The sequence below is a fragment of the Centropristis striata genome, chromosome 21, assembly GCF_030273125.1.
Source record: "Centropristis striata isolate RG_2023a ecotype Rhode Island chromosome 21, C.striata_1.0, whole genome shotgun sequence".
In the NCBI taxonomy this organism is placed as follows: Eukaryota; Metazoa; Chordata; class Actinopteri; order Perciformes; family Serranidae; genus Centropristis; species Centropristis striata.
Window position 1 is genome coordinate 22514979 of NC_081537.1, and position 17836 is coordinate 22532814.

The 17836-nt window shown below is 40.8% G+C and overlaps 1 protein-coding gene across 2 annotated transcripts in view; it reads left to right on the forward strand.

Annotated features, from left to right (window-relative positions):
- Positions 1–17836, forward strand: part of LOC131959078 (thyroid hormone receptor alpha-B) — a 181058-nt gene that overhangs the window by 55908 nt on the left and 107314 nt on the right. For both annotated transcript variants that reach the window (XM_059324181.1, XM_059324183.1), the window contains exon 3: positions 11764–11842. The gene's annotated coding sequence lies outside the window, so the exon portion shown is untranslated. The remainder of the gene's footprint in view (positions 1–11763; positions 11843–17836) is intronic.

Sequence of the window (17836 nt, forward strand, 5' to 3'; positions counted from 1 at the left end):
ACTGGAGGTGGGGGAAAAATCGATACAGCATAGTATTGCAATATTTTGCGTGGAAATATTATATCAATTCATGGTCAGGATATTGTGTCGGAAAGCTGACGAAAATAGTGGTGCAAAAAACATATTCAAATTACAAAGGAAAAAACTGAAAGCCTGTATGAAACCTTGACATTAGTTTTAATGAAAAAAATCCCCAGACACTTAATATTATGTTGATAGGCCTAGTTATTAATTAGGATGCTAATTTTGGCGAGCAAGAAACAGGCTTAAAAAATATGGGCTTGACCATTAATAATGAATAGCTGACTACAATGTATCACAAGTTATCCACGCCCTGAAGCACACCGTGTTCTGGTCAGTCTGCAGTTCACAGATCTCGATTACTGAAACTTTTCTTCTTTTGCTGACTTCTCTTAGTCAGTTAATGTTTCACAGCAGTTTGCTGGTGGATCCTATAAAAAAGAGGCTAATATTAAACACACAAGGAGTTTTTGAAGACTGCTCTAATTTGAAACACAAGTGAAGTGACTGGTGGGGAAGACCCATCTGGGAAAAACTGCAACAAAGACTGTTTTGTTTTTGACTTATACAAATCAGCACAGTGCTGCTAATATTACCAGCATGTCGAAAATGGGTAAATTAAAATCAGTCATGCCGGTATGTGATGAGGATGAACAGAGCCTCGAGAATGTATAGGCGAGGGAGTGTATCTGTATAGAAACATTTTTTGTATAATGGCAATTCAAAGCACTCTGTGTCTGTGCTGTTAACTATGTTCAAACATGCGCATGTTCGAATGTATTGGATTTGGGCTATAAAACCTAACGTTTTAGTTATCTGTAAAATGAATGCATGGTGATTTAGTCACAAGACATCCCTCCTGACCTTCTGAACCCTGACAAGCTGTTTTTTTTCTGCTTTTACTCATTGTGGCCTTTTATTTCAATGCAATCGATCAGTTCTGCAGATCGGTGGAATCTGCACAATCATGGCTAGAAGTGGGAACAATTAAAAATGTCTTTTGTGCAGAATTACACAGTTATAATGATATAATAACCGCAAGTTGAATTTCTCTGATAAATGTTAATAAAATAAATAAATGTTAATATTTTTCAAAAACTAGAATAAAATGGAATTTAAGTGTCAAAAAATTGTCCCCAAATATTTTACATATTGAAGTATTGTCATGTTTCCAGCCTCTCCTGTCCTCTCCTCTCAGCTCTGTGTAAACAGATTTTCGGTGAATATTTGTCACTAACTGTTCGTCTCAGCAGAATCAATCATGGTTTTTTAACAGGATCTTGTTAGGTTTTTAAAAAAAAGACATCCATATATGAGATTTTAACCTGTATACATACAGCGTTTCTGCTACAGTAAACCCAGAAAAAAACCTATATTTGAAGTACAAACGTATGTGTTTACTCCACTCTTTCTTCATCTCATGCTCATATATAGATTAGGATTTCAGGAGTCGTATCTTCCTTGATCTGTCCTCACCCTCCGTGTCTCTTTCTGTCTCTCTCTACACATATTTCATGCAAATCCAGCGTCGAGGGCACTGGAGCAAAGCTATTTGCTGCTTGACCAACAGTAAATTTTCACTTTGACAAGCCCTGTCGCGTTGTCTTCTCTGTGTTCGCCGTGGCCTCCTCGTGGCCTTCTCCCCCGCTGTCTCCTTGAACCATCCAGCTGTGCAGCCTCTCATCAACGGGGCCTTGTGTCCTGCTGTCTTTCAGCCTCCCGAGTCTTTCTATCTTCGTCATCTCTCGCCTTATTGCTATCCTGCTCCTCATCTCTCTTCGGTCATCTTCTTCCTGAGTGCTGTGCGGTTTTACGACTGCCCGTATAGTGGATCCAGTCTTTCACCGGGACAAAACGACCGCCCTTGGAGTGACACTATGAGCATGCTGTCACCCCCTCTCACCCCCCCTTCCCTCTCTATTCCAACCTGAATAGATTGTCACACAGATGGCCTGAAGGACATTTACTGTAGTTTGTGTGTGAGTGTGTGTGTGTGTGTGTGTGTGGGTGGGTTTGGGGGTTTGAACATGCACATGTATGCGTGATAAAACGTTTTTTATCCACAGTTACACTGAGTGCACATGTCTTGAGAATTGATTCCTGATGTTAAAGGGTACATCTCAAGCTTCATGGGCAGAGAGTCAGAATGCATTCAAACCCGCAACATGTTTTGTTTTGAACTACATGAAACAGCTATAGTAGCATGAAGGAACCATTTTTTTGTTCCTAACTTGCATCAACTCCAGATGGGCAATGCAGATTCTCCCAAAGGAAATGTTTATGTGTTTGTGCTGCTGTCATGCAATGCCCAGAACATGCTGTGGTTTCAGGATGATGATGCCTTTTACCAGCAACAAGCTCAAATTTAAACCGATGTACAGATATTTAAGTCTTGCACAAAAAGCCAATTGCTTAACAGCTACCCCATAGAGGCCGTTTTTGAAAGCAATTTTTTAACTGTTTAGCTGTTGGCTTGGATGTTTCTTGGCAGCCCTCACAGTCCAATTTAAAGAAAATAGAGCTGATACTATTTGTGTAATTGTTCTGAACTGAGGCTGAACCCAACAACCTGAATGCAGCATTATGTGTTTTAGAGACTGCATGGACATATATAATGTTGCCTTGATAGGGGAAAATTTGACTTCATTAATTTGTCTTTGATGTTGTGCACCATTTGTGTTCAAGTTTAGTTTAGTTGTCACCAAGTTAGTTTCTAAAGATAATCTACCTGACTGTTCCTTAGTGTTCTTGTAGTTAATTCAGTTGTTGCTGAAAAACCCTTTCACCAACTATTAAAAAAAAACAAGGTTCATTGGAGCCTGGTTCAAAAATCAAGGTCTGAGTCTTGACCCCTCTACTTGATAAAAAAAAAAAGACTTTTAGGGGCCCAGTTATGTATGTTAAGTGTTGGTGAAATGAGTCCTTAAATGACTGGTGTAGACATTTATATAGATTTAGATTCAATCTTATCAGCTACAGAAAACCGTTTAAATCTTTGTCTCTTAGGCTACGTTCACACTACAGGCCTCGATGCTCAATTTTTTTTTTGTTTGGCCGTTATTATAAACATTATTTTTTAAATGTGGCCTATATCAGACTCCAGTGTGAACAGCTCACATCCCCAAACTGACCTGCATGCGCAGAAGAAGAGCAACATTTTTTAACTTGCCGTTATAAGAATGGCGTGGCTCCTTTAAGAGGCGGGGCAAGTTTATGTGTGGGGTGAGTGGATGAGCGAGAGAGCTCGAGCGGGTGATATGCAGCAGGAAGGAGTTAAAGTGGCCAATTAAGCAGTAAATGTGTAGTTATAAGTTAATAAAGCCTGCAGCTTTTCAAGAGCAGGTGGAGCTCCCGTGTATTGCTTTCTAACTGTTGTTAAAAGTGAAGAAGGTTAACCCCAAAGTGAGTAACCTTTGTGTGGTGAACTTCGACTCTGAAGGAATAAACACAGTCGGGGAGCTCGAGAGTGACGAAAAAGTGGGATGAAATGCGACATGACTGTTCAGACTCAGAAAACATCATATATGTAGTGATTTGTGCTGTTCAGACTGTCGGGAAAAAAAATCGGATCCGAGTCACATATGAGCAAAAAAAATCGGATTTGGGTCACATTTGCCTGCAGTCTGAACGAAGCCTTGGAGTGTATTTTTTTTAACTGAACAAGCCTTAAAGTTGATGTTTGAATGTGTCAGTACTTCCCCAGAACAGTCCACTGTACCGTGACCGGTTCCTGCTGTAGATTGGACCGGCACTTCTTCTGCTTGTACACGGCTCGGCTTCGACTTGGGTACTCTATTAAGGGTGCATAATTTATGCCATTTATCTTACTGGATCATCCTCCATTTTAATGATGAATAATTGGTTAATCATGTAAAGCTTATAGGATAATACCCTCTTACACATGACACTGATTGCACACCACTCTCTACCAGCCAGCAGTTCACTACTTTTCTCTCTCTTGCCAGACACGTTTGTGATCCCTCCGGCTGCTGGCACTGAGGTTTATTTATTGCTGTGATCGTTTCTTCCTATCTTCTCTTTGCGGGTTGTTGGTGCTCTGTCTTCCCCTGAAGAAGTTCAAAAGGGTCTTTCAGATGTTAAATCACATTTATGAAGTGTTTTGCCTAAGTGATGACGGGTCAAGGTTAAGTGAAGTGGAAGGAGGGGACGGTGTGAAGGTGCTCATGAGCAGGATTGGAGAATGAAGTGCTGCGGAGCCCTGTTTTCATGTGAACCCTGCAGAGCCACTGGCAGGGGATCTGCTTCATGCCAAGCCACGACAGATCGGTTTTGAGCGCATTCCCACGGAGAAACCACAACAATATTCATGATGCAATGAGAGGAATCTTGGCTAGGCCTGTCAAGATAATTACTATATCAACTTATCTTTCCATATATAAAAATGGACACGATAGTTTTTTTCTTGACTCAATATATTGACTTTTCTTGCTTTATTGTGTTGTGTTTAAAGTAATGCTGCAAATGTTTGACAGGCAGAACGAATTGCCAAAAATAAAACTATATTTCCCAAGCAGCCATTCCAGCTGTTTATATGTTATTTTAATATTAAAATAATATAATACATAATGATTATCTCATTGCAATGAGCCTGAATGTCTATTTAATTTGTTTTGGTTGTAGTTTATTCTTTGAGAAAAGTGCTATATGAATGCAATGTATTTTTATTATTATTGTTTATTTATCTAAAAAAAAAAATCTAAATTACTTTATTCATCTATTTATTTAGAAGTTGTTTGTTTATGTTTTATTTATCTAGGATATTTTAATATTTCTTTTCCACATGGAAAAGGATGTACTTTTATTATGCTCTAATATAGTTATAAAACTAAAACAACATTGATACAACCATACTATCGTTTATTGTGATAGTTTCTGGGAAAATATATCGTCCTAGAAAATGTGTTATTGTGACAGGCCTAATCTTGGCTGATTTTTTTTTGCTAAAGTCACATAAGTTCCCCTGCACCCAACCGAGATAACAAGTTGATCAAAACCACTTTACTTCTAAGCTCTTCTGCAGAATATCTCACTTTAAAACATTGTTAAGAAATCAAAGTATTTCTCGAGGCATGTTAAACTGCCTGCCATTCTGAGGGCTGATGATGATGTCTTTGCAGGTGTAATTGAGGCCTTTTGTATGTTAAGATGACACTTTGTACCCCCACAGCTACAGCTCTTTATGCCTTGCCATGTTTAGCCTTGCACGGCTCAGTCTGCAGCGTCAGAAGATCTTTTTGCGCCTGAAGGCAGAACTGTGAGGGGACGATCTGATCTTTTCCATCCACCATCATTCATGGCTCTGACAGGCCGGGGCGAATTCCCCACACCCCTCCCAGCCCGCAGATCAAAGCCATACATGTGCCACCAGAGAGGGGGTGTAGTGGTGAACTTGGGGCCCACTGACAGAATTTACCCTCAAGATGTTTTCAGTTGAATGTCCTCTGAAGCGGGAGGACTTGTTCTGCTTCTGTTTTAAGAATTCCTCGAGTCCACAGTGGGTATTTTTTTCTGGAGAGATCATATCTGTGGGTTGTTTTTTTTTTTTAGACACTTCGAGGAAACAGAGGGAAGCACATATTCGACAAAACAGCCTCTTGTATCAAAGTCACAGCTCTGCTCTGACAACGTCGACGTTTAAAGGCCTACAACTGTCACGCCGCCGCTGCCGCCATTTGATTTGTACCAACTAATAATTGTCTCCATGGCAGGATTGAAAAAATACTATGTTCTATAACAGCCTGTGAAACGATAGCTCGCAGTCGGATGGTTAAAACATCATGAACTGTATTTACAACCATGTAACAGTATTAAAAAATGCAAAGATGTCTTGAGGATGTCTGGACTTGGAGGGCAGTCTTGTCTTGGTCAGATAGGAATCTCTCAATCAGACACGCTGAGCACGAGATTCTTCATGCCTTTGATGGATTTTTATCATAGCCTGCCCTTTTTATTTTTATTCTGGAACACTTCTGGGCTTCTTTAGAGCTGTCAAATAAGTAAATATTTCAATTCAGAGGCTTCTTTATGACACAGAACCACCAAAAGCCTCCTTTGGTATCTACATTATCTATTTTATTTGCCATTTTGAATGGAGAAGAACCCTCTCTTTGTGCTACAAAATGAAAATTTTCTTATTAAACCTGATGAATGTAGCGACACTTAGCGAGACACTTTATTTGTGATCAATTCAAATACCTTTTGGAAACAGCAGGTGGCGCTATTTACTGCCTACGTCACTCACTTCACTAGTTTTATGGCTGCAAAGCATGACGGCTTTGGGGGGAGAATTTGAACTCTTCAATTTCCCATTCTGTTTGAAATCGGAGGTGTAGTGGTCCTTATTTGTAACATTTATGGTTTTTCGGTATTTGATTTTGAATCTGTTTTTAAAAGGAAATATGCATTGTATTGTATAGATTATAACCTCCTAGGAACTAAAAAGGATTATTTAATTTGGTAAAGGAAAGATAAGATAAAATGTAGATTTTTGTCTGAAAAACAATGAGAAAATAGTATCAGGAAAGTATTGAATCATGACATGAGTTTATTGTAATATATATTATTAAACCATGAGTCATTTTTCTAATAACTGCTTCATTGTATTTTTTCTAAGGTAAATATCACCTTTTCATTCCTTCCCAGAGTTTTCATCTGCAGTTCCTCATGTTCAACCTTGCACTTTGCTATGCAATATTGATCGTGACCCAGTTTCTCTGTGCATTAGACTGTGCAACCTCACAACCTCGTACTGTTTACTCGTAGCACCTGTGGTCGCTTTGTTAACAGGAAAGAGGAAGTTGCTCATTTACAACTTGCTCCGCCGCCGTGACTTTGTTGTCAACGCATCAGCTAAGACGCTTCAGATGTCAACATCAGCTGACACCTTCAGACGATGATGCTGTGTTCAGATATTTTAAGAGAAAAGTAATTACATGCAGTCATCATGAAAGCTGTGTGACCCTTTATAGTTCAGTAAGGGTCATGCTCATAGTTTAGCATCAGTTTAGATACACTATATAACATAGTTATTCGGTTGGTGCAAATATAGCACAGGTATGTGATCACATGCCGGACCAACGGATCACTTACTGTAATCGAGCACACACACATTCTGCAGGGATAATGCATCATACATGTAGCATATATAGCTGATCAATCTCGGCCTGAGCTGGATCCTTTTTGGAAAATATTTATTTGAGCTGTACTAAATTGTCCCATCTGCTAACATAGAGGGGGCGGGGCTTATAACCTGTACTGCAGCCAGCCACCAGGGGGCGATCAAATTGTTTTGGCTTCACTTTTTGGGAGATGTCACTTGTCAATCTTTACTGTATAGACAGTTTGGTGCTTTCTAATAGAAGTTGCATCAAAAGGAGGGTTGCAAAATAATAATTTTTAGTTTCCTATTTATTCTCAGAGACATTGCACATTGATCAACATCACTGTAAATCTGGCATTAATGTGACATTAATATTCAGCATGAGCATGAGTATCAGGAGGCGGGGCTTATAACCTCTACTGCAGCCAGCCACCAGGGGGCGATCGAAATGTTTTGGCTTCACTTTTTGGGAGATGTCATATAGACAGTTTTTGGTGCTTTCTAGTATAAGCTGCATCAAAAGAAGAAGTTGCATTCATTTTCTTAGTTTTCTATTTATTCTCAGAGACATTGCATATTGATCAACATCACTGTAAATGTGCCATTAATGTTCAGCATGAGTCACCTTTCAAAATACTTCATTCTACATTTTCCAGAATGCAACTGTCATTAGCCAACCTCTGCCTCCCCTCATCTCTCAAGTGTCATGCCACCAGTTTATACCGCAAGTTTTCTGCTGAATATTCTGTCAATATCTTCTCCATCCATTGCCACAGAGGACTGTTTCCCTCCATCCCGGCTCCACTGACCGGTGATGTTTATAATCGGTGGAGTTCCCCTTTAAACTCCATCTGAAGCAGTGAGACAGGCCACATTACTAATGACCATCAGTCAGACCTCCAGGCAGAATACTTGTTACATTTTTGCAGGTCGGCCACTCCCCAACAATGCAATGTAAATACCAAGCGGAGGATCCACATTGGTGTTGACAACCTGATGCTGGTTAACCACCTGTCAGATTCCTGCCTGGAGAAGCAGCGCAGCATGGGCACAGAGACTCGTTTTCCTCCCCACTTTTACAGAACACACACTCAAATTATATTATTAGTTAGTTTTAGCTGCAGCAGGAGGGCATCAGATGACTGCGTCTCTATTCAGCCTGCTTATTGTTCCTCCTCTCAGTGAGCTACCTCGCTCCTTGTCTTTTTTTTTGTCATGCCCACGCCGGTCTGCAGGGGAAGAGCCCTCCAGCTAATTAGAGACTTGCCAGTGGAATTTCACTGCGACAAAGGGAGCTATTCATGTCGGCAGGATGGTGAAAAGGCCACACTGGCAGCGGCGATAGCATTGCTCAGAGGAGTTAGCAAAATGAGGAGACTTCGCTTTGAAGCTCGTCTTCTCCCAAAGACCCCCGCCACTCTCTTCGTGCCTGTTTTGCCATCTATCATCTTCTGTTGCTCTGCAGCGGTGCGGACTAGGTCTGAGTTGCCCTGCCCAGTCACAGGCTGTCAGCACAGGGGCTAAATACTTGACCTCCCATCTTTACATGTTGTCTTCAGTGAGTTGATCTGGGGTCTCGGTGGCACATCTGACCCATATTCCACACAGAAACAAACGTTTCGCCGCCTCTGTTCCTCTAAAACCCGGAGATCCTCTGTGTAAACTCAGAGTGTGTGACCTCGGGCCTCATCTATTAGCAGAATTAGTCAGAAGCTCCTGCGCCTCCATCCATAAAACCATCCATTCAGTGGCCATCTTCTCCCCTCCGCAGCCGCTCGACAGGAAAATGTATTCTTTATATTCACGCTGAGGGGAATTCCCCTTGTGTGGAATGTAAAATGAAACCCACCCGTCACATTTTCCACACATACCATCAGGCGGACACGAGGAGTTGGATAGCTATAACCAAGTGATTAATTTATATCATCTTACAGTCCACATGATATACTAATATAAGCTTATATGGCGTGAAATATTACACAAGACACTTCCTAATTTCACAGCCGTTCACTTATAGAGAGTCAGACACACATGCTTCCCCTCCGATGGGACCGTAAAGACATTAACAGCTTCCTCTTTTCCTTCCTGTCCCATAACACTTTGCAGGGTTGTTTTGTTTTTTCCTTCCTCTTTCTCACTTTCAGAGATTTTCTCACAATTTCTGCATGTTTGCGTTGCGTCTCTCCTCCTATCATCTGTTTCTTCTTCTCTCTCTTTGTTGTCGAGCTGTTTGTTGTGGGCAGCGAGTCTATAGTACTGATGCTTCTGGGCATTTACTGTTCATGTGGAATTTATAATGACACACAAACCATAATGAACTGCAGCAGGGAAACATTCCCTACATGCTTTAATGCATTCTGTCATTACTTTGTCATTTTGCTAATATGGAGTTGTCATCATTGTAATAAAGCTCAGAAGATGTTAGACATAACATGAGTTACAGTGAAGCTACTGTCGGCTTCTCAGTGTGCAGGAAACAGGAGCGCTTTTTCAAGCTTCAAACTTCTGAAATGATTGACTGCTGGTCAGGGATTTTTTTAAAAAACAAAACTAGATGTGTTGTGAAGAACTTGGGTTTTGAATTGTTTGACATTTTGGGTAAAAACACTTCTTGCCAAGAATAAGATGAGAAGAATGACATCACTCTCCTTTAAATATGAAGCTAAAGCCAGCAGAGCATCAAGGCTGAAGGGAGGAAACAGCTGATCTGGCTCTAACTAAACACATCTAAACATCACTAATTAAAACGTTACACATGCAGTTCCTTTAATATGTCTTTCATCCATTTCTGTGAAAAATGGAAAATCAGTGAAGTGAAGTAAAAGTATGTGCATATAAAAATAAGCTAACTTAAAAAGAAATGCAGTGTCTGTAGAGATGTTGTAAAGTGGAGCTGCTAAAATGATTATTTTTTGTTATCGATTCATCCGCCTGTCAGTCAGTGAACCGTTTTGTCAGTAAAATGTCATAAATTTGTGAAACCTGCCCTGTTCACACTATTCAAATGGTATTTTTTTACTAGACCCACCTGACAGTAGAGGTGGGGGAAATAATCGATACAGCATAGAATCACGATTTTTTTTTGCACTGCAATATTATATTGAGTCTTTGCTGCCAAGTATCGATATTTAGTCAGTATTTTCGCCATTTTTTCGGCTCACTTTTAGGATTATACTGGAGTTACTGGTATCATATGAATCTAGAAGATCTAAGGAATCTATAGACACCAGGTGCGTTTCATGGTGATTTTCAAAGCGGTCATGTGACCTCTGACATCATGCTACCTCAACGAAGATAGGCTGTCTGAGTTCCCACTAGTCTCCTCTTTACATACATGGCTGCCTACCAATTAAGAACTGAGAATTTTCTTTGAATTGACAAAACAATTTTTGATTGAATTTAATTTTGTCGACACAAAATGCAGTTAAACAGTTTAATCCCAATACTCATCACAATAATATTGTATCGTGAATCAAGTATCAGGATAAAATCGTATCATGGGGCCTCTAGGGATACACACCTCCAGTGTGTTTGCTCACAGAGCTGCAAAAATGATTATTTTTATTACCGATTAATCCTCCTGTTAATCAGTGAACCGTTTTGTCAATAAAATGTCTATAAAATTTGTGAAACATGCCCTGTGCAGAGTATTCAAATGGTATTTTTTTTTACCAGACACACCTGACAGCAATTAAAAAAATAATGAAGCCAAGAACCAGGTTTGGACAGGCGAGTATGACGAAGAAAAGCATCATATTCCCACATTTAAGAAGCATAACACCCCATCAAATATAAGCTGTTTTGCTCCATTATAAAGTAGTGCACATATCAGTAGGTGTGTTTTTTCAGCAGTTTTTCTCCTGCCTGCAGACTGAATGCTAAGCTAATATTGATATCACTTTTATAATTTCACTCTCAAAATCAAATCAAATCAATAAATGTCCTTAAGTGTTGAATCCTCCCTTTAAACATATAGAATCGTGTCAGTTCACAGCTGATGTAAGTGTCACTCTCTGTGCACCATGAGTACTTCACTAGTGTCTTATCTGAGCCGACGGGCTGGTAAACATCAAAGTGTGACCCGACAGGTAGCAGAGTGTGTAGCATGCATGCTAAAGTCCTCCTGACGTCAAGTCTGTCAGAGGTTCAGGCTGCACACAAGGCTCGCTGTAGGACGATGTTTCTGCACCCATTATAGCATGACTGTGACGCAGGCCCATAGATAAATGTTTGGCTTTCATGTCTGACTGTGAGGTAAACAGGCCGAGTTAAATTTTCACAGAAGGAGGGAGGGGAGAGGGAAGGAATAGATGGAGCGGAAGGATGGGAAGCAGAGGGAAAGAGGCAGTTTAAAGGGAAGGAAAACAAGGTCTTTAAAGTGAGAGGGAACAGAGAGAAAAGATGAAGGCAGAGAGGTCAAGAGAAGAAGAACAGATACAGAGAATAAAGAAAGTAAGCGTGAGGAATGAGGCCAGAGGAGGAGGGTGTCCTTGCTGGCCTTTGTACTGTATGGCCTTGTTTGTTTTCTATATGCTGCGTCCCTCCCTTCCTCCCCCCTCCTCCCCCCGCCCTCTGTCTCCGCCGCTCACCCGCCCTAACAATCCTCTTTTTATTTCTTCCAGGGCGGAGACACGGCAGACCACACAACGCAGGAGGCCTGAGGAAATCATTAACCGCACACAAACACACACAATATGACTGGTAGGTTATGTTCTGCCCGGCTGATGTGTATGGTGTGTATGGTGTGTGTGTGTGTGTGTGTGTGTGTGTGTGTGTGTGTGTGTGTGTGTGAGCACGCACATCACAGGCTCAGTAAGCTGCTGGTTTGTATAATGATTCATTATCTTTATCCCTTCGACTGTCATCATCCTCTAATTGTGCACAGTGATTTGTCACATATGCAGCTCATGTGTTCACTGACTGTAGCTCCGCCTCAGAGAGCTGCACCCGATAGGACGCCATGTTCCCCTCTCTCACACACGTATAAGCACTTATTATATAGATATTTATCGTGTTATAGACTGTAGAGAATTATAGGGACACACTGCTGTATGCAATGCACCTTTTTGACTGCCAGGAATAGGACGATATCCAGTCATGGAAAAAATGATTAGACCACCCTTGTTTTATCCAATTTGTTGTTCATGTTAATGCCCGGTACAACTAAATGTACATTTGTTTGGACAAATATAATGATAACAAAAAAAATAGCTCTTAAGAGTTTAGAATAATAGTCCAAAATGTTGGGCAATTGCACATTTTTAATTAAAGTAAAAAAAATCCACAGTATTCATCAATCTGAGGGAAACTCAAACACTAAATGCATTTTGTGTGTTGTGTTTCGAGGCAAACCTTCATTTTTTTTTATACATGTATGTAATATAATTTAAAAAAAAGAAGCTTTAAGAGGCAAAATACATTTCAAACAGATATGTCATTTTTGCCCTGGGACATGGATCATGTACGCTACATTTATTATTATTATTATTATTGTTATTATTATTGGTAGCAGTGCAGCATTATTTATTGTGGCTTAAGACAAATGTAGATAGAAGAGAAATAATGAAGATTTCTTTGTTTCCCTGTCACAAATGGGGTAATAACTGACAAAAAAAACCCTCATAAACAACATCTGCTATAATGTTAATTTCAACATCTGTATCAGCCAGTGTAGAGTTAGATGGCATTTTTAGACTAGATGGTGTTTTGTCCGTCGTGCTCAAAGCGCCAAAAAAAGTATTTTTCCAGGGATGTTGACCTGCCGACTCAAGACAATTTACAGACTTTGTTGTGAGCAGTTCCATGTGGGATAAAATAGTTCCTTTTTCGCTCACAACAAGTTCTGTGGATTTTCTTGAATAACCAGGCATGATTTCTGGAAGGAGAAATTGCTGTTGAGGTTTTTTTTGAGCACCACGAGCCAAGTGTCATCGAGTCGCATTATATGAGAGAGAAGCCAGACATCTCTACGGCCGATATCTTAAACACACGCAACAAAACAATCTAGATTGATGAACAGAACTGCAGATAAGAGGAAAATATGTGTTTTGAATCATGGTGTAAACTGCTTCTTAAACCAACAGTGAGCCACGATAATAAAACTAGAAGTAGACACTCATTCTTTTCCTGTAGTTACTTATTCATCAGTTGATTTATATGTGACACTGTTGCATCTAACCGTCCTTCATCTCCCTGGTCAGGTTTTAATGGTTATTAATGACAGACACTGACTGTAAGTAAGAGATTTTTCCTCGCTGGAAATCTGTAAGACAGGAAATTAAAATGTGATGGAGCACCATATGCCGAAAAATGTGACTTTTATGTAAATTCTGTTTTTTTGTGACTTGCACTATTTATCTTCAGCAATGAACTTTTTTTTTTATTGAATGGAGCCTCCCATAGTCCTTTCCGTCTCTGCGCACAGCTGGAGCAAACAGGGAAGCGCATAATTGTGGTTTAATCCGGCTCTAAGTCCCTGCAGCATTAGTGATGCAGCGGAGGCAGATAATGCATAGCAGCTCGGGCAGAGCGGGACCAAATAACCCCCAGAGTTGTTTGGACAGATGTTTGGTGAGAACGGCTTTAATGGCACAGAGCTCATACCGGACCGCAGGGGACTGGTGTCAGTCACAGGCTGAACTGGGTCAACTGGGCTCAGGTGATGCTGAGAGTGTGATGAGCTGGCAGATTTGAGTGTTACTGTGGCGATTAATGTGACGTACAGGTTTGGTCGTGTCGCTCTCTGTTAGGGATGAGAATAATTAATCCATGATCAATTAATGGTTGTAAAGTTTTAATTTTAATTTGATCTATGACTGGTGTTAGTACTCACTGAACTGAAACAAGCGTTCAGTTCTGCGGCCGTTAACGTAAAAGATAACCGGGTTGGTAGGTTTCTTCCAAACGCCCATCCCTGCTAGCAAGGTTCGATACAGTAAGCTAGTTTTGTCCAAATTAATACTCTTGTATTTCTGTGTGTTTTGTGATTTTTATTGCAACTTTCAGTTTGCAAACTGCAGCTTTATTCAACTTAATTCTCAGCTCATTGGCTTATTCACGTACGGCTGCAGAACTGAACTGAACTCGAAAAGCAGCATGGATACAATCGAATTGGCATTTTGGAAGATTTTGGCATCCCATAATTCCAAATTCGTACAGTAAAAAAGCCTCAATTTCAAGTGACGAACACACTGGGACCTGGTGTTCAAGGATGTAGTGGAGTTTGCCGATAACGACTTGATTTACTCATTTTATTGGCTTTAAAAAAGCAGCATGTATACAATTGCAGGCTATTTTGGAGTCATGTAGCTAGACGAAGAGATAATAATAAAGTCACTAATGCTGTTGTAAATATTTGTCTGTCGCTGGTTATGATTCAGCTGTAAATATTTGACAGCCACAGTGTTGACCCCTGACCCTGTACAGTAAGAAAAATCAGTGACCTAGTTTGTCTGGAGTGAAAAGTCCTTACAGTAAATGTTTGTTCTCGGACAGTTTTCACCTGTAATATTTCTCAGTTCTGATGCTCCACAAGTCTCATCTTTCATTGATTTGTTGGATTATTGATTTGACCTCTTAAAGGGGAAGTTTTTGATGCACTGAAGTGGAGTTGTATGAGTCACAGTATCAGCAGGCGAGAAGTGTACAGCTGTGGGCAGCAGCAAAATGTAGTTTGACCTCCTAAAAACAGACCTGGCATAAAAAACAAAAACTATTTTTTAGGAGAAGTGCAACTTTGCTTTGCTGCACACTGTTTTATTCCACACATCAGCTGTTTGGGTTTCTGCAGTTTTGGGAAGAAACAACAAACACAGGAACATAATGAAAAGAAAATTAGGGATTATCTGTCCACTGTGGTGACATGAGGATACATTATAAATCAGAGTTTATAGAAGAAGAACTTTTGCAAACATTTGGAAACTGGAGGCCAACAAAGAGACTGTCTGACAGCAAGATAAAACTGTGAAAACATTCTAAATATTGAGCACACTTAAGCTGATATTTATTTATTTATTCAGGTGGCTAAAATTGCATTTTTTCACATCTTTGGACACTTTTTGGGTTAGAGTCCATAATGTTAACTTTCTTACATATACATACACTTAAGTCATCCATTTTTCTGTGTTGTGTTTCTCAGTAAACCTTAATTTCTACACATGTATGTGATGTGATGGAAAATAAGCTTTATGGAGCAAATAAATTACAAACAAAGATGTCATTTTTGCCTTAGGACCTGGATACCGTATGGTATGACATTTGACCAGTTGTGCTCAAATTTTATTATTATTGGTGGTAGTGCAGCTTCATTTATTGTGGCTTAAGACAAACCAGCAGTAAGGCCTAGCCAGTGTGGTAAACATACAGATCAAACAGAGTCCCGAGCAGAGCCACAGGATTGGTATGAGCGCCGATCTGTGTATATTTTGAGTCGTATTGACTGAAATAAAGCCGATCAACATGTGATCCTTTCTTTACTCGCTGCTCGTCATCTTGAGCCCGTGCTGACCGCCGCTGCTCGGTTTAAAGGATCGCAATCTTCCCTTTTATATCATATCTGCAGCTTTTATTTCACTGTGACAAATATATGTTTAATAAACATTCAGGTAAATGTCAGTATGGGGTCAGCTTAGTGTCAGCAGATGCCCATTATAGGACTCGGATCAGAGCCAGAACAACCTGATCTCTGCAACAAATACTGCGTCCAAAATATATACGTAGGTGTTTACTTAACCCACTTCAGCTATAGAATATTTAGCAACTGCAGGAGAAAATGCAACTCTATCCTCTCTGTCAGCCGAGAGTGTCCTCAGTGTCGCCCAGTAAAGTGAGAAGCCGCTGTGATTCATGGTGCTTGTAAAAGCTGTGAAACGTGCCCCCTTCTCACCGGCTCCTGCAGTGACCTTTCGAGCCGCTTTCAAGTAAAGAGCTGCTCTCTCTCCTCTCCGAGTGGCCCCGCCGGACAGTGTGCTCTTTGGTGAGACGAAGGGGCTAGCGTATGTGTGATTTTTTTATTTTTTCCACAGAAGGAGGAGAGATTTCGTCAGTGGGGAAAGGCAATTGTTGGCGGCAGTGGAGCCGGCTAAATGGGGATATTTTAGAAGGTGTGTTCAGCCCCAGGAAGTGAGTCTTTCAGAGCGGGGATGGGGGTTGTGCAGACATCAGACTCACACTTTTGGGTTCAGGGGTTGATGTGTGTGTGTGTGTGTGTGTAGTGGGGTACTGTGCACAAATACGCAGCTGTGTGTCTGTTAGTGCTTGTGTGGGTAGGAGCCAGGCGGGAGGGTGGGATCAGTCTCCCATCACTGGGCCAGAGGCGAGCATTCTTAACACCTCATAAATCTCACCTGGTGCTACAGGACCGCTGCTGACATAGCTGCTGCAGTGCACATACACACACACACACACACACACACACACACACACACACACACACATGTGCACAAACTGTATAGCATGCACATTTTTTTAGTGGGTGCATGTTGTCTGCAGCCATGTGTGTGTGTATATATATATAGCGTCTTTAACTGCACACAGGCGGTAAAGTAAAAGCCAGAGAGTCAGTCATGTCAACGGCAGCACAGAAAATTGGAAAAATCTAGTGATGTATAATCTATTACATTTCATCCGTCTACTCTTCTGACACACATAAGAACAAAGAAAAGTTAATCTTGGCAGCATTGTAGATGCACTGAATCCAACCCGCTGAATTAATCTGCAGCACAGTAGTCCAAGTCAGACTAATCCCTCTTCTGATTTGTCCTGTTTCACATCACAATCCGGTGACTTTTACATTAATGCTCACTGATTCAGTTTTTTTTTTTTTTTTGTGGGTGTCAATCAGGGTGCAGAGCTCAGCCTTTACTGTTACCTGGCTGTGAAACTTTCTGTAAATACAGCCCAGGGGCTCTGCACGGCAGTAAAACAACATATTTTCCGCTTGAGTGAAAAAGGAAAAAAAGTCTGGCCCTTTGCTGGTGGAAAATTACACTTAATCTCTCTTGCGTTGTTGTTTTTTTTCTTTTAAATTTTCTTACCCCGAATGTACAGTACAGTACCATCGCTGGCAGTGAAGCAAAATAACCTGCATAACCCCGACGAATGTACAGAGAATCACTGGTGCAACTGCAGCCAGGAGGCAACAATTACTGCTGAGTGACATTAGTGCACTCAGTTTCTTATCTGTGCTGTTGTTGGGAATGTGTGAAGTCAGTGAGCAGCTATAGGAAGGAATGCAGTGTAGCCACAGCCCATTATATATTCCCCTCCACTTTGTGTGCTTTTCTTTCTGCTGTAGGCAGCAGCACAGGTAGCTTAATGCACGTGTCCACACACACGTGCAGACGCCCCTGACTGACCTCATGTGTTCTTCATGTCTAAGTGTGTGATGATTACAGCGCCGAGAGCCCTGGTGTCCTTAAAAGACAGCGAGGTAGACTTGGTCGCCCAGTTTGACTACTAAGAAATGCACATTTTCTTTAGTGTAAACATTAAACACAAAGCAGTTTCAGACAAGAAAAACTTGGTCACACTGTGCACCTGTTTTGTTCTTTTGATCCGAGATCATTAGTGATGAGTGATGTGCCCACTCAGCATACACACACACACACACACACACACACTTTAATGACCACAGGTCCAGCTTCAGTGCGAAATTATGATAAAATATGTCCACCTGAGGCATCCTGGAAACAGTCT